This window comes from Anabrus simplex, chromosome 2 (assembly GCF_040414725.1).
Source record: "Anabrus simplex isolate iqAnaSimp1 chromosome 2, ASM4041472v1, whole genome shotgun sequence".
Classification (NCBI taxonomy): domain Eukaryota; kingdom Metazoa; phylum Arthropoda; class Insecta; order Orthoptera; family Tettigoniidae; genus Anabrus; species Anabrus simplex.
The window spans coordinates 346,371,409-346,399,359 of NC_090266.1; the positions used below are offsets into that span (position 1 = coordinate 346,371,409).

At 43.0% G+C, this 27,951-nt stretch overlaps 1 protein-coding gene across 5 annotated transcripts in view; it reads right to left on the minus strand.

Moving 5' to 3' along the window:
- LOC136862823 (metal cation symporter ZIP8) overlaps window positions 1-27,951 on the minus strand; it is a 920,308-nt gene that overhangs the window by 572,406 nt on the left and 319,951 nt on the right. The gene's annotated exons all lie outside the window — the stretch shown is intronic.

Sequence of the window (27,951 nt, forward strand, 5' to 3'; positions counted from 1 at the left end):
GTTCTCTGCAGCAAGGTAGGTATGAGTCACGATGTACGGACACGCACGTTGTGTGTTCCTTCCAATTGAGGACGACTGTAGTTAGAGTTGTCCCAGCATTATGCGAACAGCAAGGATATGGGTCTCATTAGATGTGTCCATGTTGTGACCTTTAGAAGATAATCGACACTACAGCACGCAGGTAGAAAGTGTCATGACTTCCTGCCGCTGAGTACCTCCAAGAAACGCGTCGCATCTGAAAGAGGTGTTGAGAGGCAGGGTGGTCTAAACCTTCAGAAAACGCTTTCTTAACAGTTATGCTCATTAGTACTTGTCCATATGCCACCGTCGCTTTCAAGCGTTTGGAATTCCCTAGTTTTCATATGTTGCTTGGCTCAGTACGGCCATGGCTGTTGAAACGTGTGGACACGCAATCACTGCGGCAAGGTAACCGTTAACATTTCTCCGTGCGTAGTTCACTTACATTCAAATCAGGTGATAGTTTGTGTTCTATAAAGTGAAGCCTCGTCTAATTCAACCGAAGAAGAAAGGGGATGTGAAGCAATTTATACAACTACGATGTTAAAGTATTAAAGACCGGGCGAGTTGGCCGTGCGCGTAGAGGCGCGCGGCTGTGAGCTTGCATCCGGGAGATAGTAGATTCGAATCCCACTATCGGCAGCCCTGAAGATGGTTTTCCGTGGTTTCCCATTTTCACACCAGACAAATGCTGGGGCTGTACCTTAATTAAGGCCACGGGCGCTTCCTTCCAACTCCTAGGCCTTTCCTATCCCATCGTCGCCATAAGACCTATCTGTGTCGGTGCGACGTAAAGCCCCTAGCAAAAAAAAGTATTAAAGAATTCCCATAATGAGTCCGTTATATCATATTTTCTGGACGATGACTTGGGGTGAATTTTTGAAAGTGGCGATTTTTGTGGGTATATCATTTTTTATTTCTCACTAAGTGAGTGTATTTAAGCAGCTCATCTACTGTATGTGTCTATTTAAAACTATGAGCTTTCTAATTCATCCTGTTTGACATTACTAACAAAATACTGAATAAACATAATTATATTTCTTGATGCTGTTCAACGCCAGATGACTCTGACATAATCGCCCTCAGTACCTATTCCTTACAGTCAGAACACTCGAATTTTATCCTGTAGCGCTAACGCCTTAACATTTCTTTTGGAACCAATAACGACAACACACACACACTCCGTCCAAAATTCACCACTTCCATCATCAGAGAATAAACCACCACATGTTCGAAAGGCTTTGGCATCAGACTCTTCTTCAGTCCCTTTTTTTAGAAGAGAATTGGAGGTAGCGTCTTGTTTCTGGTTGCACGACTGTCACGGGGAATGGAGTTGGTGAATCATCATTTTCCTTTTGTTGATCATCATAATTACCTTCGTCGTCTTTTTCAAACTCCTCCTCTTCTTCTTCTTCTTCTCTCCCCTTTGATGATGATGGTAATGGTGGTGCTGGTGGTGGTGGTATGCTGTCTTACTCTGGCATTCTGAAATGGTTGTAGAATTGGAAGGACATTATCCTGACAAACCACATCGTTTTGTACATTGTGCAAGATTCCGACATAATAGATTTCATCAGGCAATTCATGATTGTCGAAGGGATACATTTCTGCGTCCTTGACACTATTTTATATATTTTTCATAGTGGCTCCTTCATACAGAGAAGCAAAAAGACGTTATAAATCATTCCTAGTTGGTTTCCTGCCTTTCTTCCGCAAGAATGATTTTACTTGCTTCCCCAAGCTCCTTCATAGGCCCAAACATATTCACGCTAACGAAGATGAAACCATTATCCGCTCGAAACTTCGTTACTTCCATCGACAAGTGGCTGTCATATAATATAGTAGTAGAACTACAGATTTGGCAAGTGTAAAATTTTCTACAAAAATTTTAGAAATATAGAAAAATAGTACCTATCAGTTATCCACCCATTGGGAGAGACTCATATTTGTACCGTTGAATTTCGTGGATTTGCTTTCAGTTCGGCACTTAATCTTTGACCTTTAAAAATAATGAGATATGGCTCAGCCTGCCCGGCAACATTCACAGTTGGAACACTGTTGTAGTTCCAACTTGCTCCACTGGCGTCTGCAGATAAAGCTTTTGGGTCGACTCTCTGTTTATTGCTGCAGCTCCGTTTACTGATGGGCTTTCAGACAATCCATAGCTGGGTAGTTTTTTATGTCCTGAAAGAATACAAGGAATCCGACCCATGTATGCCTTCCTCTGAGTTCAAGGAATTCTTACGTGCACTTTCTGGAAGCTGAATAAATGCCTTCTTGCCAACATCGGTTGCAGTCAGATCAAAGTATATTTCATTCATTTTTAGGATATGGTAAACCAGTATCTGTTCCTCAGCACCAGCTAATGCAAAAGGTGTGCCCTCTTTTACTTCAGGGACATCTTCAGGCCCTGATGAAAGAAATAAGTGCGTTTTTAGAATGTTAAAAGGTGAAATCACTTAATGGAACTTGTAAAATGGACCATCCCTCGGTAGACTTCAGGTCGTCTCTCGAGTATTTCGCATTTCTGCAACACACGATGCACCAAATCTGTCAAAATGCCACATATAGTTTGCTTTCACTAAAGCATGGCGAAGAAGTTGTTCAAAAACATAATGAAGGCAGTATAGGGCAGTATTCTCAACGACCACATTATGTTTACTCTTCAAAGTTATACACTGCTCACAGAAAAAATCGCATCATAACTTAGGTATGAACCAGGGTACACAAATGCTGTTTCACACCCATGGTGCTCTGCAGGGTTGTTTGTTTATCCCTTGGTTAGATTAATGTGGTGGAATATTGAAGTCAAATACATAACCCTCCAGCTGTATCCGTTATCTTTGTGACCTCAACCCAAGCAGGAGTGGTCCGCGACGTCCGGCATAGTCTTTCAGAGCTGTGTGAGCTGTTATATTGGCAAGCAGCACAGGTAGGTTAGAGCACAAGACATGAGAAGGCATGTATCATCAGAACAAGTCATGGATGCAGTAACCCTCTTGGAAGAAGAACGCACTCAGCGTTACGTGGCAGAGCAGCGCGAAGTGTCTCAACCAATCCTCCGCAGGTTGTGGTAGCAGAATAAAGAGCTACACACTGCCAAACGCCGACCTGGTTCAGGGAGAAAACGGAAACCAACGCAAACTGAGGACCGATTTCTTCGTTTACAAGCCCTCCGAAATTGCCGCAGTACAGCCAGGAACCTACGAGGTGAGCTAATTAATGCAGATGGGACTGTCGTCAGTACACAGTCCGCAAGAGACTAAGGGAAGGTCAGCTCAATTCCCGGAGACCGCTTAAAGTGAGCCGGTTTACCCCTCATCACCGAAGATGCCGTCTAAAGTTTGCGCATCACCATGTCAACTTTCAGCTCCGACACTGGACTCCAGTATTCCTTGCCGCTGAGTCCACATTCCAGCTTTCTGGGTCCGATGGAGAACAAAATTTACCTTGCAACGTGCAGGAAACAGTCGCTTACAGTGGCGGATCAGCGATGATTTGGAAGGAATTTGTTTGAACCATAAAAGTGACCTCGTAGTCATTCTGGGGTGATTGACAGCTGTGCGCTACATCGAGGAGGATCTGGAGAACCATGTACTACACATCGCAGGCAATATTGGGCAACATTTCACATTAGTGCATGATGGAGCCACTGGACATTCTGCTAGGGTCACCAGGGACTTCAGGGACTTCCTTGCAGCTGCTGGATTTCAAGTATTGGACTCGCCCGCATGTAGCCCCGACCTCAATTGTATGGAGCATCTGGGGGTCCAAATTGGTAGGCGTATCGAGAATCGCCCACAGCAACCCCGCACATTCCAGGAACTGACAACAGCATTATTGGAAGAATAGGGAGCCATCCCCCAGGCTTATCAGAAACATGCTACACAGGTGTGCTGGTGTACTACGAGCCAGAGTTGGGAACACAGAGTATTGAAAAGTGTAAGTGTAAGTTTCAGTTTGTTTTAGGTGCATTCAGGAGCCATGGCTTCCGGTTTTGGATCACTGTGTTTGTCTAGGACAATCAAGCGTAAACGTGTGTGTATTTTTTGCTCATTTTTGGTTTCTATGGCTCTTATCTTTCAATCATTAGAAACTTCGTCGTCTGGGCCTCCCTCTACTTCCCTCACCCTCCATGGCCGAAACCTAGGTAACGTATTCACCGGACATGACCCTATCTCCGAAGCCGGTTTATTCGTATTACTCATCGAGTTCATTCCTTACTTTGCCTTTATCTCCTCATTCCGAGAACTTAATGACTGTACTACTTATACTACCAAAGTGGGAGAATGCAGATCCTAAATACTTGAAAAGAATTGCCTGTTCCTGTTTTGTATTCCCTACCTGACATATAGTTCTTTTAAGTTTCTTCCGTACTGACGTCACTTTAGTCTTCGAAATGGTAATTTTCATATCATATTCTCTGCACCTATTATAATGTTCCAAGATATTAGATTGAAAGCTTTCGGCCCAATCTGCCACTAAGACCAAGTCGTCGGCACCGGCCAAACTGCTTAGATTTATTACATTTCCAGGTAACTGAATCCCTCCCTGCTACTTTATACCTTTCAGCAGGTGATCCATTTAAACTATGAACACCAGACTTAAAATTTACAGCCTTGTCTAATCCCTGTAAGCACCTTTAATGAAGAAATCCTTCTGCCATGAATTTTCACTGTAGTCCCATTGCCACCATAAATGCACTTGATTGCTATTAATAAGCTACTTTTAATCTCATAATCCCTCAGTACGGCTAACATCTTTTCCTCGGCAGACTGCCGTATACCTTCTCGAGATCTACGAAATAAACATGACGCTTTCTTCCTCTCGTAGACTTTTTGAATTACCTAGCACATACTGAACATACTGTTACGTGCCAGACCTGTGGTAGCCCCTTTCGCTACTTCCCGGAAGGTACTACTGAGACAATTGGGAGCTCGCAGTCTGAAGGCGTGGCTGGTATTCCCGTGTATTGTTCCCTTCATCTGGTTTACAGTACTCGTGTGTTTCCTGGGTGGTGCAAAGAGGATGTTCTGTCTCTAGCCACATCGCGAATATTCCGGTACACACCACCCAAGCTATGAGAAGGAGGATAGCCGCGACCAGTCAATCTGTGTTGGACTCAGATTTAGAGTCAGTGTGCTGGGGCGAGGGGCGATAGCGGTGTTGGCGGTCAGGAGTTTCCAACCGGCGTCTGAACGAGGAGTTGTTGTTATTGTTGCGTCGGTGTGTCAGGCTGGGCTTGGACGGCTGTTGGCTGCCGTCAGTGTCCCACCGGAGTCAGAGTTTCGTAGCGTACGGGACGGAAGTCTGTGTACTGCCTTAGTGTGTGTACTTCCTTTGACGGAGGAAAGTCGTAGAGTCAGCGATTGGAAGAGCTGTCTTGAGTGTAATTGGAACAGTGTTAACGGTCGTTGTTGTGAGGAGTAATTTCCTGCCGTTTAGTTGTTCACTGTGTTTGACTGTGTGGATTACTGTACTATCTCTGGAGTCGAACCAAGGAAGAGTCATCGTGTGTTGTGTGGCCAGTAGCCCAGTGTTCAAACCTAACGAACTGCACGCAGCTGCTGTACCGGTTGACTAACTCCTGAGCGCAAGTGAAAGGCCTGTCAATCAGGATTACCGTTTACCAGGTAATACCAACGAGCCGGAACCCTGCTATGTGAAGGGGACAAAGACTTGTAAATAGGCAGCAATTAGTGTGTATGGTCATTCATTGTTGTGTAGAATTATGTGTATGTGTGTGCGTTTGCATTTATTGGGCCACCCTGAAATAAATTAGAGCAATAAAACAAACAGTTTTATTTGTAATAAAAGTGGTATCAGAAGTTCGAATATAGCCCATGTGCAATATATCATTGTAATCAGCATGAATCAGAGCATCAGATACTGCAGATTTCGACCGCCGTTGAGATCATTCTAGAAAATATGTATATATTGATTATACACTTATATAATCCTCAGGATTTTCTCGTGTGTTAATTTCTGCATGTCAGTTGAGACCGGAGGCCACACGAAAATGGAGGCTCAGTTACATTAGCTCTTCGATATGGTAAATAAGATGGAGGAAACGATGGAAGAAAATCGAAAATAGATGAAAGAAGAGCAGAAGATAACGCATAAGAAGATGTAAGAAGACCTGAAGAAAATGGATAAGAAGGTGGAAGAAGGTCAGGAGAGAATGTTAAATAAGTTCGAAGAAGGGTATAAAGGGATGATAGAAAACCAGGAGGGGATGATAAAGGAGATGAAGGACGGCAAAAGGAATATGGAAGACGGCCAGAAGAAGATGGAAGAAGGCCAGAAAAGGACAGAATTCTAGCAGGAGAAGGCTGAAGATGGTCCGAAGAAGGCGAAAAGCGGTCAGAAAGTTATAGAGACGATCGGAAGGAGATGGAAGTTAAGAGAAAAACCCACAAGAATGTAGAAGACGAACGGAGAAAGGTGAAGGAGGGTCTGCACGAGATAAAGCATGTTCCGCAGGTCGACGCTCTATTCCGAAGACCTTGTCCAGAAGCTTGCAAGTTCTGTTCCAGGAGGGAGAACGAGCACGAAATTCCCTCCCGAATTCCCACCGTGAAGTTCGAAGGATACTGGAGCCTTGACACCTGGATGGAAACACAGAGGGACGGGGATTGTTACCTTCCCCTGGTCCACCTGACTTACCAGTCTGCAATGCACGAGGCCACGGGATCTGCACCAGTGAGGACGCCATGTGAAAGAGAGCTATCATTCTGTGGATTTGGCGCTCGACCGGCCTGAGGACCATAGTGCTCAGACCGACCGGTACTCCGTGTATCTGACAGGAGGGTGTACACGCCGCGGTTCATAGGAGTTCGAGCATAGGGAGCAACCGATTGAAGGCACGTGGGCATGGTACCACCAACGAGCGGACACCAAAGGAAATAACGAAAAAGACCTACGGTGGCTGTCTAACCCCGTAAGGAAGAAAGGCTTGTCTCTCAAAGTTCATAACACGTGGAAAGGCCCCTGCAACTTTATGAGGAGCAGAAAATGATATCAGCTATCGAGTACGACGGAGGCCAAGATGCAAGTTGAAGGTGATTCATATGGACAGACTCGTGCCTGAGAAGATACCTGATCGGGATGATCAGCTCTCGAACTGGGGCAATGTTACATGCCAGCCCTAAGGTAACCCCTTTCGCTAATTCCTGGAACTGACTAGTGATTCAACTGAGAGCTGCCAGTCTGAGGACATGGTCAGCCTGCCTGTGTATTATTCTCTTCGCCTTGTTAACCCGCGAGCTTTCTGGGAGGTGGAACGAGAATGTTCCGTTTCCTACCACATGGAGAATATTCCGGTACACAGGGAGGATAGCCGCGACCAGGCAGTCTGTGTTGGACCCAGGGTTGGAGTCAGTGCGTTGGGGTGACAGCGGTATTGGTTGTCGCCAGTGACCCATTAGAGTCAGAGTTTTCTAGCGTACGTTATGGAAGACTGTGTACTGCCTTAGGGTACTGTGTGTGTATGTGCTTCCGTGTACTGAGAACCGTTGTCGAGTGAGGCATATTCATTCTCAGCATTGAAGAAACTGACCCCTAATTGAAGTGACTGGCGAAGACTGGATGAACGTGTGCGCCCATATTGAAAATATAGTAGAGGACTACCGCCGTCGTGATGTATTTAACGGAGTAAGAAATCAAAAGGATTGTGATAGACGTTGGTTTGAAAAGGTGAGGAACTCACGTTAAGTGTGTGGCAGCCAGCTACTTCGATGGTACTGTAATTCGAATGACGCGGCTGATGAATCAACTGATACCGGTACGGCATATGAAGATCGTGACGTTAGATGACTTTTTCAGGGGCGTAACGAAGGTGATATGGGCTCGCCTGCTAAAATAAAAATGCGGGCCCCCTCAAATACAATGTTAAACCTATAAACACAGCAGATGTAAGTAATGCAATATATTGCCAAGTTATATGAACAAAGGGAGTATTTGTAGTTGTAAGATTATTAAAAATAATGTTTAATAGGTTTTATTTGACTGGCTCCGTGGTTTATCAGCTAAGATGCTCAACTGCCAACCATGCACCACTTAGATGTTCGTACTTAACTTCAATTGCTTTCATTTTTCATTGGCATTATACGTAGTAGGCCTACAGTCATTAAGTTCTGAGACTTGACGCCTGGATGATAGGCACCCACAAGACTCTGTATGTTGCACACGATGCCGCATTACATGACGTACACCTACACAGAACCACATCCACCCTCAAAACAGTCGCCGCTGGCCGTTATGCACGTTTGCCAACGTGGGTATAGCCGCTGGAAGCATAGCTGAAAGGAAACATCATGTTTCGTCTCCAGTTATTATCCGGTTGGGAAACGTCGGATCATCGTCAACTCTACTGATGAGGTCACCACAATTCGTCATGCGATCATCACGTTGGTCTTGCGACAGGATTCGTGGTACACTGTGCTGGGTAACACGAGATATGTTGAGGTCATCCGTCAGAGTTTTGTTGCAAGTACCATAGGTAACCCCTATTGCTGCTGCCAGATCGTCTACGGATTGGGAGCGGTTAGCACGCACCAACATTGCAACTTCTTGGATCTTGCGTTCCGTTCCAACTGTTTGTGGCCGACCAGTACGCATATCATCTTCCAAACTGCACCGTCCTTGCACAAAACGTCGGTGCCACCTAAACACTACACTGCGACAAAATGCGTCCTCGCCGTAAACCTGCTGCATCATTTCAAACATTTCGGCAACGGTTTAGCATAATTTTTGGCAGAACATGATGTTTAGCCGTTGCTCAAACTGTGACATGTCATGGTCCGACGGGCGCATTCAAATCACCGTCACAAGAACAACCGTACATCTGCTTCCAGCGCATGCACTTAACTGTCTCTTGCAGGGACGAGAGACTATCTGACATGGTACCATACCACGGTACCACCTATGCGCTATAGTGCACCACAGCGCCATCATGCGGCCAGTCTACGTACATTGTAGTAGAATAAATGTATGAAGAGAGTTGAATATTCTACAAAATGTGTGCACTACACGTAACAAGGTATCATTTTCTAAATAAAATGTGATATTTTGGTATCAATTTTCATTACTGTAATTATTTTTTAATAATTTGGTGCAGGTCTTTCCTGAGGAGCGTGTCGCAGTATTGCAAGAGACGGCAAGGGCAAGCACTGTTTACAGCTGTGCTGTGTTACACACAATAAAGTGCTGCTAGATGGAACCAAGTGGTGATTCCTCTCCATACAAACTATGAAGAAAAAATATAAAAACCTATATCGACTGATTCTACAAAACCGCTCTCCTCATTTCCGTTCTGAGTGACATTAGGCTATACAGAGTGGTCGGAAACAACGTCAACAGCGTATATGAGCGTTAGAGGGTTGGTCATACTGATAGATAATTTGAAAAAAATAATTCGATATCTCGCGCCGTTGATATTTTATCAGCTGCTGAATTTAGCCAATCAGGTCGCCTCGCAGGCGAATTCAAATCATCTTTGTGGGGCGGTGTTGCTAAATCTGCACGTGACTTAAGAGTGGCTTTAGGGCACCAATCGAAGAAATATCATCGCCCCGGGAGAGATTTAAACACGGACCTCCGAGCTGACAGGATCGCTCCATAGCCAGTCTGCGATACGGGCACACTGGCTGTGTCTGATGCTGATTTCTCGGCATGACTCTCAAGTCGGTCTGCGCTACGGTCACACTGGCTGTGTTGGATGCTGATTTCTCGGCATGATTCTCAGGCCGGTCTGCGCTAAGGTCACTCGGGCTGTGTCTCATGTTGATTTCTCGGCATGGCTCTCAAACCGGTCTGCGCTACGGTCACACTGGCTGTGTCTGATGCTGATTTCTCGGCATGACTCTCAAGCCGGTATGCGCTACGGTCACACGGGTTGTGTCTGATGCTGATTTCTCGGCATGAGTCGCATGCGGGTCTGCGCTACGGTCACTCTGGCTGTGTTGGATGCTGATTTCTCGTCAGGACTTTCAAGCCCGTCTTAAGTCACGTGCAGAATTAGCACCATCACCTCGCAAAGCCCATCTGAATTCACCCGCGAACCGATCTGATTGGCTAAATTCAGAAGCTAATAAAATAACAATGGTGCGACATATCGAATTATTTTTCAAATTATTTATTAGTACGACCAATCCTCTAACGCCTATATACCCGGTTCACGTCATTTCCGACCATCCTGTATATATATATAAGCAGTGTAAAGTCAGGGTTTCGGCGGCCACCTCCACCTCCGGCTCTCGGGAGAGGCCTCCACCTCATTGTCCTCTGGGAAGGTCATGACCACGTGCTCTCGTTTGTAAACAAGGCCACGTACTCTTAATTGTATACAAGGCCACGTGCTTTCTTGACAGCTGTCAAGCTGACAGCCACGTGCTTTTTTGACAGCTGTCAGCGGCCATCTTTAAACAACAAAGCATCGTGCTGCCATCTTTACGGCACTAAATCTTATATGCACTTAGTAGCGGGCAATTTTAAATTCCACGTGCTTTCTTGACAGCTGTCAGCGACCATCTTTAAACAACGGACGATCGCCAACGTTAGTGCTGCCATCTTTACGGCACTAAACCCCATGGTTGCTACCATAGGCGTGTAGTGGTGGGCAATTTGAAATATTCCACGTGGTTTTTGACAGCTGAGAGCTGCCGCTTTTAAAAAGCAGGCGATCGTGCTGCCATCTTGACGGCACTAAACTTTATAGCTACTACCTTAGGCACGTGGTAGCGATCGGATAGCTGCCCTTCCCGACGCCCGGGAGAGTGAGACTAACCTCACATCCGCCATCCTGAAGGGGTATCCTTAGTTTTATGGCAAGATGCCCTTTCCGAGACTAATTGCACAAGATGGCGGCTATACACAGCTACTTATCAGTCGGCCTAGGGGCCCTTGCGCAAGATGGCGGCTACACACAGGCTCTTATGAAACTCCCCAGGGACGCTTGCGCAAGATGGCAACTATACATAGCTTCTTACGAGACGGCCTAGGGGCGCTTGCGCAGGATGGCGGCTATGCATGGCTCTTATGAGACTCCCTAGGGATGCTTGGGCAAGATAGCAGCTATCTAATGGCACAAGATGTGCGAATATACGTAGCTTCGTTATGAGACGGCGTAGGGGGCTTGCTTAAGATGGGTGCTATATATAGGCTCTTATGAGACACCCTAGGGACGCTTGCGCAAGATGGCGGCTATCTAATTGCACACGATGGCGACTATAGATAGCTTCTTATGAGACGGCCTAGGGGCGCTTGGGCAAGATGGCTCCTATACACAGAATATTATAAGACTGCCTAGGGATGCTTGCGCATGATGGCGGCTATACATAGTACCTTAAGAGCCGGCCATGGCCGATTGCACAAGATGGCGGCTATACACAGACTCTTATGAGACGGCTATGGGCGATTGTGCAAGGTGGCCACTATTCATAGGCTCTTATGGAGAGAAATGCCTGCCAAGGGCGATTGCACAAGACGGCGGCTATACACAGGCTTATATGGAGAAAGCTAGCTTAGAGACTACTGCGCAAGATGGCGGCTATACACAGGCTCTTATGAGAAGGCTATGGGAGATTGTGCAAGATGGCCGCTATACATAGGCTCTTATGGAGAGAGATGCCGGCCATAGGCGATTGCACAAGATGGCGGCTAGACATGGGCTCTTATGAGACATCCAAGGGCGCTTGCGCAAGATGGCGGATATACAAAGGCTCTTATAGAGAAAGCTAGCTTAGAGGCTAATGTGAAAGATGGCGACTGCTCTTACGAGACGGCTTAAGGGCGCTTGTGCGAGATGGTGGCTGCTTTTATGGAGAAAGCTGGCTGAGGGGACTACTGCACAAGATGGCGGCTATACACAGGTTGTTATGAAGAAACCTAAATTGGAGGCTACCGCACAAGATGGTGGCTATACATAGGCTTTTATGACTTCCTCCTCCTCTTCCTCCTCTGTCAAGGCATAGCTTTATGTCTCTATCAAGCAAGTTTAAACATGCATTCTACTGCGCAAGATGGCGGTTATACACAGGCTCTTATGAAGAAACCTAGCTTAGAGGCCACAGCACAAGATGGCGGCTATACATCGGCTGTTATAAACTCCTCCTCCTACTCCTCTCTCAAGGCATACTTTATAACCCTTATAGAACAAGTTTAAACATGCATTACTATAACGACGCGATCTTATGCTTAAGGCTAGAGTGAGCACGTGCTATTATTCTGTTTTTAACCTGCAGCGATGACGTCATCACAGTTATATATGTTTAGCCTCGTTCGTTTTCTCAAGCCTTAAGGATAGAATGAGTAGGTGTAAGGAGGCAAAGGAATGAAATAAGTACAACATTTTTAATGCAATAAAATATTTATTTACAATGTACTACAGCAGTTTTCGTTTTGCTGCTGGTAAGGTTGCAATGCTCCTTAACAGCTTTCTGCGAAGAGGTAGCATGCTTCCGAAATTGTAATGCCCCCTGAAACATTGAAATTTAACAAAACATTTAGAAATATTTTATGCTAAGTATGTTATGCTTTACGAAGAAGATAAGGCAGTTCTTACCGTGTTGTTATTCATGTGGTTTGTTCCTTTTCTGAATCATCGTCATCATGTACTAGATAAAGTCCATCCATACACTGTGTACAGTGAATATGTTGGAAGATGGTCCGCCTAGTCAATACTATTTATTTATTTACCTTTCACCTTAACATCTAGTACATGTTTCGAGAATATTATGCATTCTCTTCCTCAGCTAGTGGATTAAAATTCAGTATACAATAAGACCTGACTAAAATAGGGGGCCCCCATTAAAAATTCAAAACAATGAGTATTACAATGTAACACTTAAAAATTTGGATAGTACAAACATAGAATTAAAATCCCATTTTGTCAAGTACAAATTAAAAACACAATATAGTAATGTCTAATTAAATACAACGTCTTGTGATGATATGAATTCACAGTGTCCTTGAAGTTGCCTTGCGTAGTTCAAAAAAGTTGAGTTAGGAATGAATGAAATTGCATTAAAACTTGAAGTCCTGCCGATTTCCACCGTTAATGGGTGTTAAAATGATGTCTATTTAAATTAAAATATTGGACACAGCGTCGTATAATGATCGAAAATGTCTAAATTAAATGCAGAGTTTCAGAAACTAGCTAGAAGAGATAAGAATGCCTTTTTGAATGAACAGTGCAAGGAAGTTGAGGAAAATAACAGACTGGGTAAGACAAGAGATCTTTACATAAGAATTGGAGACATCGGAGGGAAATTCCAGGCTAATATTGGAATGATAAAAGATAAAAATGGAAAAGATCTTACTGAAGCAGAGGAGATTAAAGAAAGGTGGAGGGAATATGTAGGCAATTTGTATAGGAAAGATGGGAATACTCCTGATGACGAAGTTACTCTGTTGTTAGAGTCAGAAAGTGAGGTCAAGTGGGCCCTAGAAAGTATTGCAAACAATAAGGCAAGTGGTTACGATGGAATCCCAGCAGAACTGTTCAAAATCCTAGGAGAGGATGCTGTGAAAGTGCTCCATTCAATATGTCAGCAAATATGGAAAACCCAGCAGTGGCCAAAAGATTGGAAAAACTCAGTGTTCATCCCAATTCCAAAGAAGGGCAGCGCTAAAGAATGTTCAAACTACCGAACAATCGCACTTATATCGCATGCTAGTGAGGTTATGCTCAAGATCGTGCAAAATAGGCTTCGGCAGTATGTAGATCGAGAACTACCTGAAGAACAAGCCGGTTTCCGCAAAGGCAGAGGAACCAGAGATCAAATTGCTAATATTCGCTGGATTATGGAGAAAGCAAGAGAATTCCAGAAAGACCTATACTTATGCTTTATTGACTATGCTCAAGCCTTTGACTGTGTCGACCACAATAAATTGTGGCAAGTACTCAAGACCATGGGAGTACCAGATCATCTTATTTGCCTTATGAGAAATCTCTACTCTGATCGGGAAGCTACGGTGAGAACCCTATATGGAACAACTGAATGGGTCAAGATTGAGAAAGGTGTACGTCAAGGCTGCATATTGTCACCTTACTTATTCAACTTATATGCAGAGTATGTGATGAGGAATGCCAAATTAGATGAAACAGAAACTAGAGCTAAAATTGGTGGGATACATATAAATAACCTTAGATATGCTGATGACACCACCCTGTTGGCAGAAAGTGAAGAACAACTTAAGTATCTACTAATGAAGGTGAAAGAAGAAAGTGCAAAAGCTGGACTAAGGTTGAATGTCAAGAAAACAAAGATCATGGCAACTAAACCTATCACCTCCTGGCATATAAATGGTGAAACAGTGGAGGTTGTTCCTAGTTTCATCTACTTGGGCTCCAAAATAACTGCTGATGGCGATTGCAGCCATGAAATTAAGAGACGCTTGCTCCTTGGGAGGAAGGCAATGGCCAACCTTGATAACGTTTTCAAGAGTAGAGACGTAACTTTAAGAACGAAGATTCGTATAGTGAAGGCTATGGTCTTCCCAGTAGCAATGTACGGAAGCGAAACCTGGACAGTAAGAAAGGCTGAGCGCCGAAGAATAGATGCATTTGAACTATGGTGTTGGAGAAAACTCCTTAGAGTTCCGTGGACTGCGAAGAGATCTAATAAGTCCATATTACAGGAAATCAACCCAGGCTGTTCACTGGAAGGTCAAATACTCAGGCAAAAACTAAAGTACTTCGGTCATATCATGAGAAAACATGATTCACTGGAAAAGACCTTAATGCTGGGGAAGACTGATGGTAACACGAGAAGAGGGCGACAACGGATGAGGTGGATTGATGACATCAAGGAAGCCACGGCTCTCAATTTAGAAAGACTTCGGAAAATAGTATACGACAGGAAGAAATGGCGCAGTTTGGTCTATGGGGTCACGGAGAGTCGAAAGCGACTAAACGACTAACAACAACAACAACAACAACAACAACAACAACAACAACAACAACAACAACAGGAGTTGCAATACTATCTTGCGTAGTTCAATTGGATTTGTACAAGAATAAATAAAGTTGCGTTAAAACTTGGAGTCCTGCCATTATCTTCGGTTGATAGATGTATTATGCAGCCAGGTTGAAAATAGGTTAAAATGGTCTACAAAAAGGAAATGAAATAGAAATTAACAAAAAGGCTCCGACATGAACAAATGAGAATACAACGGGGTAAGAATATTAAACCTTACCAGTGTGATGGTGTAAATATTACGAGTGGCATGCATGTGTTAGATAGATGTGAAGGCACCTGATGTTGTATGGCAACTGGTTACGGAATTACATTGGGTTGCGTGGTGGATGGAAAGAGGGGTGGAAGGAACCGCCCCTGATACTACAGTCATACTTCCCCCCTTACACGCTTGACATCATTTGGCCTCTTACTAGGGTAATGGGTTACCAATTTAAACAACCGATTGTCTTCTGCAATGTGTTCATTTAGGCCGTTCTCATTATCAAATTTTTGCAATTTGTATATTTCTAATTTCTCTAGGGCATTCATTTGTTTGCCTTTGCTTAATGAATGTAATAAAGTCATATCACGTTCAATATTTGTGAAATGATGGTTGCTTTCATGCATATCTTCACACATTGCAGAGTATCTAGAATGTTTTCGTGCATTGACATGCTCTTTATACCGTACCACCACACTTCTACCTGACTGTCCGACATATTTTTTTTCGCAATCTTGGCACGACAGTTGTATTTAATTAGACATTACTATATTGTGTTTTTAATTTGTACTTGACAAAATGGGATTTTAATTCTATGTTTGTACTATCCAAATTTTTAAGTGTTACATTGTAATACTCATTGTTTTGAATTTTTAATGGGGCCCCCTATTTTAGACAGGTCTTATTGTATACAGAATTTTAATCCACTAGCTGAAGAAGAGAATGCATAATATTCTCGAAACATGTACTAGATGTTAAGGTGAAAGGTAAATAAATAAATAGTATTGACTAGGCGGACCATCTTCCAACATATTTACTGTTACTAAGTCAATACGGATCCAATCCCGACCATCATGGTCAAGATTATTAATAACTGTGTACAGTGTTCAGACCTCAGATTTGGTCCAACCCAATCATCATCACAATTTTCCCCTCGATGCTTGTAATGACGTTGACAGGTTCTGCATAAAGCTACATCGATTGACATATTACTATGGAGATGAATAATGTCTCTAAAATTATTTACGAAAGGAGCAGCGTACATAGATAAAAATCCTGGTGGTAAGCATTGAATCAGATGTTTCGGCATCTGAGATAAGGTTCCGTGTTTATAGAATATTTTAATAGCCTTACTTACTCGTGTGAGGTAAATAAGATGTTGCGTATGAGCATGCGAACAGCATGCACATTGACAGTTTTGTTTGTTGTACTCTTTCTGTTCCATAGCGTACGATGTCGTAGCACACACTAATGTTGATGATAAAGGACTATTCCATAGGAGGAGGGATTGAGCTAACCTCAGTAACTGCGAGCAGGAGGAGGAACGTAGCTGACCTGTGAGGCGGAGGAGAAGGAGCACGGTTATGTCCGGTTGGAGGAGGAGGAGGAAGCTGTTATCTTCACAGATGATACGTTAAAAATAGTGTCGGGAATGGATTTTGTTAGACAATACTACGCTTACGGCGTAATTCGTCTTCTATTTCTTGAATCTCTCGTACATACACTGTGTATCCAGCATCTTGATAAGCTCTTAGGCGTTGTAATCCTTCAACGAGTAAGTTAACGTCTTTAGAGTAGCTTACATGTGCATAGGGTAACAGAGTTTTGCTAATACGGGTAGACAGTTTATGTGTAGAAAAGGGAATACGTTGTTTGATGCGGTATGTAATTCTGCATTGTTATCAGCAGATAAAAACTTAACACGGTTTGATTGAAAAGAAGCGGTTATATATTCTTTTTCTTCTACTGATGCATCTTGTTTCTCTTCTTGAGAAGAACATGTTGCTGGATTAAAAATAAAGTAGAATGATAATGCTCCGATTGAAAAGAAACATTGTGTTCTTCTTTTCTTCCTTACGCATCTCCTCTTTATCTGGTGGTGTGAGGTTAGGAACAGAATTTGTAGTAAGCTGTGACGATGTTATATCGTTTCGATCACGCTTCTTTATATCCCGCTTTCGACAATCAATTAATGTTTCTATGCGTTCTACTGGTAAATTACTTAAACAAATGTAATTAGAATTTACATGTCGTGTGAGATTATCACGTCTGTTGAATATAGCAGTACATTGTATGCATGCATATATTTCGAAGTTATGCTTTACAGCTTTATGTCGTTCAAGATTGTCAAGTCTTGTAAAACTCACACTACAATGATCACACATAGACACAATAGATGTTTTACAGGTAGATGTGATGTACAGTTTTATACTGCAACCGGAAAATAACAACACCGGCAAATAAAAACTGCCTATCTATCTGTAAAACTGAATTTAATATAGAGGAGGAAGGGGAGGAGAAGGAGCTTACGTAACAGCTTACTACAACTTCTGTTACTAACCTCACACCGTCAGGTAAAGAGGAGATGAATAAGGAAGAAAAAGAAGAACACAGCGTTTCTTTTCAATCGGAGCTTTTCCATTCTACTTTATTTTCTAACCCCGGAATATGTTCTGCAGCTGTGCAAACATCTCAAGAAGAGAAGCAAGATGCATCAGTAGAGAAAAAAGGAAATTTAACCGCTTCTTTTCAATCAAATATTGTTATGTTTTTTTTCTGCTGATAACAATGCAGAAGCACATACCGCAGCAAAACAATTTCTCACCTTTACTACACATCAAATGTCTACCCGTATTAGCAAAACTCTGTTACCCTATGCACATGTAAGCTACTGTACAGATGTTAACTTACTCCTTGAACGATTACAACACCTAAGAGCATATCAAGATGCTGGATACACTGTGTATGTACGAGAGATTCAAGAAATAGAAGACGAATTACGCCGTAAGAGTATTATTGTGTAACATAATCCCTTACCGACAATATTTTTAATGTATTAGCTGTTAAGATAACAGCTTCCTCCTCCTCCTCCTCCTCCTCCTCCTCCTCCAACTCGACATAACCGTGCTCCTTCTCCTCCGCCTCACAGGTCAGCTACGTTCCTCCTCCTGCTCGCAGTTACTGAGGTTAGCTCAATCCCTCCTCCTATGGAATAGTCCTTTATCATCAACATTAGTGTGTGCTACGACATCGTACGCTATGGAACAGAAAGAGTACAACAAACAAAACTGTCAATGTGCATGCTGTTCGCATGCTCATACGCAACATCTTATTTACCTCACACGAGTAAGTAAGGCTATTAAAATATTCTATAAACACGGAACCTTATCTCAGATGCCGAAACATCTGATTCAATGCTTACCACCAGGATTTTTATCTACGTACGCTGCTCCTTTCGTAAATAATTTTTGAAACATTCTTCCTCTTCATAGTAAGATGTCAATCGATGCTGCTTTATGCAGAACCTGTCAACGTAATTACAAGCATCGAGGGAAAAATTGTGATGATGATTGGGATGGACCACATCCGAGGACTGAACACTGTACACAGTGTATGGATGAACTTGTCTAGTGCATGATGACGATGATTCAGAAAAGGAACAAACCACATGAATAACAACACGGTAAGAACTGAATTATCTTCTTCGTAAAGCATAACATACTTAGCATAAAATATTTCTAAATGTTTTGTTAAATTTCAATGTTTCAGAGGGCATTACAATTTCGGAAGCATGCTACCTCTTCGCAGAAAGCTGTTAAGGAGCACTGCAACCTTACCAGCAGCAAAACGAAAACTGCTGTAGTACATTGTAAATAAATATTTCATTGCATTAAAATGTTGTACTTATTTCATTCCTTTGCCTCCTTACACCTACTCATTCTATCCTTAAGGCTTGAGAAAACGAACAAGGCTAAACATATATAACTATGATGACGTCATCGCTGCAGGTTAAAAACAGAATAATAGCACGTGCTCACTCTAGCCTTAAGCATAAGATCGCGTCGTTATAGTAATGCATGTTTAAACTTGTTCTATAAGGGTTATAAAGTATGCCTTGACAGAGAGAGGAGTAGGAGGAGGAGGTTATAACAGCCGATGTATAGCCGCCATCTTGTGCTGTGGCCTCTAAGCTAGGTTTCTTCATAAGAGCCTGTGTATAACCGCCATCTTGCGCAGTAGAATGCATGTTTAAACTTGCTTGATAGAGACATAAAGCTATGCCTTGACAGAGGAGGAAGAGGAAGTCATAAAAGCCTATGTATAGCCGCCATCTTGTGCGGTAGCCTCCAATTTAGGTTTCTTCATAACAACCTGTGTATAGCCGCCATCTTGTGCAGTAGTCCCCTCAGCCAGCTTTCTCCATAAAAGCGGCCACCATCTCGCACAAGCGCACTTAAGCCGTCTCGTAAGAGCAGTCGCCATCTTTCACATTAGCCTCTAAGCTAGCTTTCTGTATAAGAGCCTTTGTATATCCGCCATCTTGCGCAAGCGCCCTTGGATGTCTCATAAGAGCCCATGTATAGCCGCCATCTTGTGCAATCGCCTATGGCCGGCATCTCTCTCCATAGGAGCTATGTATAGCGGCCATCTTGCACAATCTCCCATAGCCTTCTCATAAGAGCCTGTGTATAGCCGCCATCTTGCGCAGTAGCCTCTAAGCTAGCTTTCTCCATATAAGCCTGTGTATAGCCGCCGTCTTGTGCAGTCGCCCATGGCCGGCATCTCTCTCCATAAGAGCCTATGAATAATGGCCACCTTGCACAATCGCCCATAGCCGTCTCATAAGAGTCTGTGTATAGCCGCCATCTTGCGCAGTAGGCTGTAAGCTAGCTTTCTCCATATAAACCTGTGTATAGCCGCCATCCTGTGCAATCGGCCATGGGCGTCTCATAAGAACCTATGTATGACCGCCATCTTGCGCAAGCGTCCCTAGGCCGTCTCATAAAAGCTATGTATAGTCGCCATCTTGTGCAATTAAATAGTCGCCATCTTGCGCAAGCGTCCCTAGGGAGTTTCATAAGGGCCTATGTGTAGCAGCCATCTTGCGTAAGCGCCCCTAGGCCTTCTCATAAGAAGCTACCTTTAGTCGCCATCTTGAGCAATTAGATAGCCACCATCTTGCGCAAGCGTCCCTAGGGTGTCTCATAAGAGCCTGTTTATAGATGCCATCTTGCTCAAGCACCCCTAGGGTGTCTTTTAAGAAGCTATGTATAGTCGCCATCTTGTGCAATTTGATCGCCGCCATCTTGCGCAAGCGTCCCTAGGGAGTCTCATAAGAGCCTCGTATAGCCGCCATCTTGCGCCAGCGCCCCTATGCCATCTCATAAGGAGCTGTGTATAGCCGCCATCTTGTGCAATTTGCGTTGGGAAGGGCATCTTGCCGTAAACCTAATAATACCCCCTTCAAGATGGCGGATGTGCGGTTAGGCTCGCTCTCCTAGGCGTCGGGAAGGGCAGCTGGCCGATCGCTACCACGTGCGTAAGGTGGTAACTATAAAGTTTAGTGCCGTCAAGATGGCAGTACGATCGTCTGTTGTTTAAAGATGGCAGCTCTCAACTGTTCAAAACCACGTGGAATTTTTCAAATTGCCCACCACTACATGCCTAAGGTAGCAACCATGAGGTTTAGTGCCGTAAAGATGGCAGCACTATCGTTGGCGATCGTCCGTTGCTTAAAGATGGTCGCTGACAGCTGTCAAAATATCACGTGGAATTTCAAATTGCCCGCTACTAAGTGCATATAAGGTTTAGTGCCGTAAAGATGGCAGCACGATGCTTTGTTGTTTAAAGATGGCCGCTGTCAGCTTGACAGCTGTCAAAAAGCACGTGGATTTTTCAAATTGCCTCCTACTACGTGCATATAAGGTTTAGTGCAGTAAAGATGGCAGCACGATGCTTTGTTGATTAAAGATGGCCGCTGGCAGCTGTCAAAAATGTACGTGGCTGTCAGCTTGACAGCTGTCAAAAAAGCACGTGGCTTTGTTTACAAACAAGAGCACGTAGTCATGCCCTTGCCAGAGGTCAATGAGCTGGAGGCCTCTCCCGACAGCCGGAGGCGGAGGAGGCCGCCGAACCCCTGACTTTACACTACTTTCATACTTTTTCCGAAGAGTCTGCGGGGCCCATTAAAGGCCCGGGCCCGCCTGCATTCCAAGCCCTGCGGGCCCTAACGTACAACTACTAAAATGTTTTCATTCCACCCATGAAGGGGGAGGCGGGCCTATTAGATGGTGGCTCCTTCTGAAAGACCGGGGGGTCTGTTACAGTAAAGGAGATTCACGGAAAAGGTGAGGGGTTTTGCGGGAGTAGCCTATACTAGGAACTGTCCTGGCATTCACCTTAGTGCAGGAGAATGGAAAAACGCGGGAAAACCTTTCTTAGGACAGCCGACGCTTGGACCCAGCCATGAGGTCCAGCCCTGTCCCGTCTCCCGAATGCAGAGGCATAGAGCCATGCTTGAGCTGTGGCCACCCCTCCTCTCCTCGGTTGGCCGGTCAGAGTACAGAGCTGTTGGACAATGGACCAGCCGTGGTCATAAATGGGCCGAGACCCACTCTGCATCTACCGAACATCCCCTTCCCCCCCAGCGTTACGCCCCTGGATTTACTTCAGTTGTTGAACGCTAACGGATTACTAAAGCTTGTTTCTGAATTAATTTGTAAGCCTACATTTAAATAGGTTGCAATATTCGTATTAACAGTATAATAGCATACGATCTGTATTCAACATTGCCAGCTTGCTAATAATCGCTAATAATGCTTTGAAATGTGTGTATCCTACATACTTGCCGCCTTATATCGCAAACCGCTCCCTCACCTGTGTAACACATGTCAACAAAATAATATCTGCGTGCTCGCTCGCTAGCGGTAAAGAGTGGCCAGACAAATATTAACGTACATAATCTGTTTTCATTCAGTTTCTTTGGCATAATTGTAAGCAGACAATGTCACCGAGATTTCTCGAAAAGAATTTGTTCATAATACTACTACTACTACTACTACTACTACTACTACACTACTACTACTTGATACGAGAACGGGAAAAAAATCAAAGGAAAGCAGCACGATTTGTTCTGGGTGATTTCTGACAAAGGAGTAGTGTTACTAAAATGTTGCAAACTTTGGACTGGGAAGACTTGGGAGTAAGGAGACGAGCTGCTCGACTATGTGGTATGTTTCGTGCTGCCAGCAGTGACTTGGCGTGGAAGAATAAGCTTGAGTAGAGCTTTTAAAAATAGGAAAACCGGGCAAGTTGGCCCTTGCGGTTAGGGGCGCGCAGCTCTAAGCTTGCATCCGGGAGATAATGGGTTCGAACCGCACTGTCGGCAGCCCTGAAGATGGTTTTCCGTGGTTTCCCACTTTCACACCAGGCAAATGCTGGGGATGTTCCTTAATTGAGGCCACGGCCTCTTCCTTCCCACTCCTAGCCCTTTCCTATCCCGTCGTCACCATAAGACCTGTCTGCGTCGGTGGGACGTAAAGCCAATTGTAAAAAAAAGTAGGAAAGATCACAATATGAAGATAAATTTGGAACTGAAGAGGACAGATTGGGGAAAATATTCATTTATAGGACGAGGAGTAAGGGATTGGAATAAATTATCAAGCTAGGTAAACAATTATAAATGAATGGAAATATGAGGTGAACAACTGATAGGGAATCTGCCACCTCGGCGACCACCCTAAATGCAGATCGCTGTTGATTGATGATTGACCATTCCCTCTCTGTCGAAATTCGCTCAGAGGGCATTAAAAAACGTACACAATTCTCTACTCCTTTTTCTTTGATGTTTGATGTAGTCTACTGTGTATATCCCGCCATAGTGGGTTGTGTGATTAATTCATCCATATAACATAAAGGATAATCACAGGGGGAGTGCTAATACGAGTGTTAGAACTAAGTGTCTAGAACTTGTAAAAATATAAGGGGAAAATCCTAAAAAGTTACTAAATAGAATAAGTGAGAATAATGATCTAGGGTTGCCATACGTCCTGAAAAAGCGGGATTGTCCTGAATTTGAGCATGTGTCCCGACGTCCTGACTGAATTTTTAAAAATCCAATGTCCTAAATTTTAAAATTCAGAGCAAATTATTTAAAACTAGCTGATGTACCCGTGCTTCGCTACGGGATTCTCAGGAAGACTGGCTTGGTGGTTTTCCTAACTGAATTCAACATGGGTCATTACAAAAACGTCAGTAGGAATGTAGCGATTGAAAGCAATGTTATCATATAAAATGGTCGATCAAATGAAAAACTGCACACTTTCTCACTTTCAACGAACAGTACTACGGTGCCGATCTAACAGTCCAAAGTTCCAGAGCTGGATTAACCAGGTCGCAGACTGCCGTGAACACTCCTCTGTCATTATTCCGTTAAATATGCACACTACTCAATCCAACCAGTGCCTCAGAGTAGGGATTGAATAGCTCGAATGCTATGATGAACCAGTGTATTACGTACCAGTAATATCAGAAAATGTATGAACCAGAGGAATGGCATGCTAAAGAAGAAAGTTATCTAACTCCCCAGCTACTTCCCGCCAATATACAGGCAGGCTGTTACACTCGGTACGACCAGGCGAGTTGGCCGAGTAGTTAGAGGCGCGCAGCTGTGAGCTTGCATCCGGGAGTTAGTGGATTCGAACTCCACTTCCGGCATCCCTGAAGATGGTATTCCGTGGTTTCCCATTTCACACCAGTCACACCAGACTGTACCTTAATTAAAGCCTAGGCCGCTTCCTTCAAAACCCTTTTCCTTCCCTATCCCATCGTCGCCATAAGACCTACCTGTGTCGGTGGGACGTAAATCAAATTTTAAAAACCTTGGTACGCTACAGTAATCCTATCTATCGGGGATGAGAGGAAACAGAGGAAAAAAAGCACATCACAACAAACAATGGTCAATGTAATGTTTTGTTGATAAAGTTTATGAGCTTTCTATATCGCAGGAATTCACATTAGTTTTCTTTCGACTCTGTGATATTAGGGCGTCTAACAAAATTATTTATATCGTAGACTGTAGTTACTTATTCTCAGACATTACATACCTATTTTCACTAAATTCTGTTTACCCATTTTCTCGTGACTCGGCGCTGATATGACTTAGTAACAAAAATCCAAATTCATTAAATATCTCTGTGATTATATGCGGTACGGTAACAATGTATAAGACATAAGTGATCGGAAATTTAATAACTTCTTACATAACTACTACTAAATTACGACATAACTAAAATTATGTTACTTATGTAATATTTATCGATACCTTCCCACCAGGTATCCCTTGAGAACCTTATTTGAGAAATAAATAAATAACTTATTTGAGAATTACATTTCAGGCCTTCCCCTAAACTACCATTTCACTCAGCGCGAATAAAATAATTTATAGCCTCTGTAGTGGTTCATCGCCCGACTTTACATACAGATTTTCACTAAATTCTCTTCAGCCGTTTTCTCGTGATGCGTGTACATGCATACAGACAGACAGACAGACAGACAGAAATTACGGAAAAGTAAAAAATGCATTTTCTTGTTACTGTGGACATGACCGATACAGAAATACCATTCTTTTCAAATGCTGAGCAATGTACAGACAAAACTCTTATTTTATATATATAGAAGATTACATTTCAGGCCTTCCCCTAAACTACCATTTCAATCAGAGTGAATAAAATTATTAATGGCCTAGATTATAGCGACTTATTCCCCGACATTGCATACCAATTTTCGTGAAGATACGACCACTAATATAATAAATATTTGAGAATTAAATTTTAGGCCTTCCCCTAAACTACCAGTTTTGTCAGCGTGAATACAATTATTTATGGCCTAGATTATATCGACTTATTACCCCGACCTTGCATACCGATTTTCATTAGGACACGGCCACTAATAACATAAATATTTGAGAATTAAATTTCAGGCCTTCCCCTAAACTACCATTTCACTCAGCGTGATTAAAATAATTTGTAGCCTAGATTGTAGCGGTTCATCGCCCGACTTTACATTCCGATTTTCATTAAATTCTCTTGAGCCGTTTTCTTGTGATGCGTGTACATACATACATACATACATACATACATACAGACAGACAGACAGACAGAAATTACGGAAAAGTAAAAAATGCATTTTCTTGTTACTGTGGACATGACCGATACAGAAATACCATTCTTTTCAAATGCTGAGCAATGTACAGACAAAACTCTTATTTTATATATATAGAAGAAGAAGATAGATAGATTACATTTCAGGCCTTCCCCTGAACTACCATTTCACTCAGTGCGAATAACATTATTGATAGCCTAGATTATAGCGACCTACTCCCCGACTTCTCATACCAATTTTCGTGAAGATACGACCATTAATAAATTAAATATTTGACAATTAAATTTTAGGCCTTCCCCTAAACTACCATTTTTCTCAGCGTGTATAGCCTATATTGTAGCGACTTATTTCCCATCCTTGTCTAGCGATTTTCGTTAAGACACGACCGCTAATAACATAAATATTTGAGAATTAAATTTCAGGCCTTCCCCTAAACTACCATTTCACTCAGCGTGATTAAAATAATTTGTAGCCTAGATTGTAGCGGTTCATCGCCCGACTTTACATTCCGATTTTCATTAAATTCTCTTGAGCCGTTTTCTCGTGATGCGTGTACATACATACATACATACAGACAGACAGACAGACAGACAGACAGACAGACAGACAGACAGACAGAAATTACGGAAAAGTAAAAAATGCATTTTCTTGTTACTGTGGACATGACCGATACAGAAATACCATTCTTTTCAAATGCTGAGCAATGTACAGACAAAACTCTTATTTTATATATATAGATTTTGCTCAAATGCTTTTGAAAGGGAATGTTCCATCAGTTACATAAATATCTATGCAAATAACATTGAATATTATTTAATTTTGGAGTGGACTGTAAAGTAGGTATTTTACTTAAAGTATGATTTTTTGTTATTTTTCTATTTGATTTTTAACATTAGCATCATATAACAAATATGTCTTTTGGTAATGGATAGGCCAGTTCTCATGGAATTACCCAAATACACTCGTTGGAACCACAGGCGCCAACTTTTGGTCGTGAGCATGGGAGCAAATACATGATTATGTTCCCGTACCACTATGTGCATGGGGGCAAGTGCTCCCGTGGTCGGCACCTATGTTTGGAACTTGTCGATGTTGGTGTCCTGCCTTTCATCCTGAATCTCATGGCAACCCTAGCTATATCCACCCCGGGTACATTTTTTGTATGTCCTTTTTTGCCCACCCAATTCTAATTCATGATCGCCACTACTGATAAGTTTCACCCACATTATTCGTTCATTAACAAATCTACCGGACACAATCTTGCGTGCTTGGGTGTTTCTAACTAAACAATACCACTCAGCACTCTGTCCTGCACTTTTTCAAACCTCTTTTCTTTTTCCTAGTGGTTTCACGTCGCACTAAACCATCGAAGTTTTCCGGTGATGCAAGGATTGGAAAGGACTAGGTTTAGGAAGTTACCAGCCGTGGTCATTATTAAGGTACAGCCTCAGCATTTGCCTGATGTGAAAAATGGGAAACCACAGAAAACTATCTTCAGGGCTGCCGACGAGATTCGAACTCACCATCTCCCGAATGCAAGCTCGCAGCTACGCGACATAAACCTCATGCCAAACTCGCTTGGTTTTTCAAACCTGTTAAGAACTTAAATAATCTCCTATCTTATTTCCCCTTACCGAATATTCCTAAAAGGCCCTGGCGCATAGTGTTAGATGACGGCCAGTTCTGTATCCCGTAAGTCTTACTTGTATTGATAGCGCCTACACTGAATTCCAGTTATTTCTCCGTGTTATTTTCAAACAGTCCTGACTCCGTCACTCGCATAGGTCCAAGGCTTGCTAAGCATATTTTAAGCTTAAGCGTGTTCGGTAAATTTTCGAAGCAGTTTTCTGTCCTTTTGCATACAGTCCCAGTATGCTAACAATTGGAGACTACTAGTGGATTGGTTACTCCTAGCCGACGGAGTACAAGGTTGGCGACGAGTCGGAATGGGCCGATTGCAGAAACGGTGTTTAGACGATGTCTACGGTTAAACAATGTCTAAGTATGGCTGTCGCATTACAGAGACGTTATTTATCACTTAGGCACTGTCTAAAAGCGATGTTCAACCGGCCATGTTCAAACACTGCCGAGAACACTGTTTAACCTCAAATGTGAGAAGTGACTCACAATCAGAGGTTGTGCACCATGAAAGATGTTATTTGTATTAGGCTATCATGTTGAAATGATTCCCGGAAGAAAGATTAATCCGACGACCTCTCTGTGGCTCTTCCGCTGCGGAATCGCAGCAATTCATTTGAAATGTGCGGGGAGGTACAGCTTAAAATAACATTTCGCTATTCAAGAGACTTGTTTCTTGAGAATGACAAAGGGACAGTCCGGTAACTGTCAACTTGACTACAATTCTTGTCAACCGATATATTTTATTATACATGGGATAATTTCCATGGAATTATAGGTCACTTCGACTACATACATGTCAGAATTACTTGTCTCAATCGTCAGAGGGCTGTCACATAGGCCTACATCAACTGGGAGGGATTCACTTATATCATGTTTACTGACAAGTAAGCACACCTAATAGTGACAACTAAAAAGTAGGTTGTGTGTGTTATTTTTATAATCGCCGCGGTAATTCAGATGTTTTTGGCAACTATGAGATAGGAAAAGACAAGTGGTGGTGATGGTGGTGATTATTGTTTAAAGAGGATGACTGCAGAAGAAGAGCCATGACTATAATAACAGCCCTAGTATTTGCCTTGTGTAAAAATAGGGAAAGTATGGAAAACAATCTTCAGGGCTGCCGATGATGCGTTTCGAACCTACGATCTACATCTATATCGCCCGTACAAC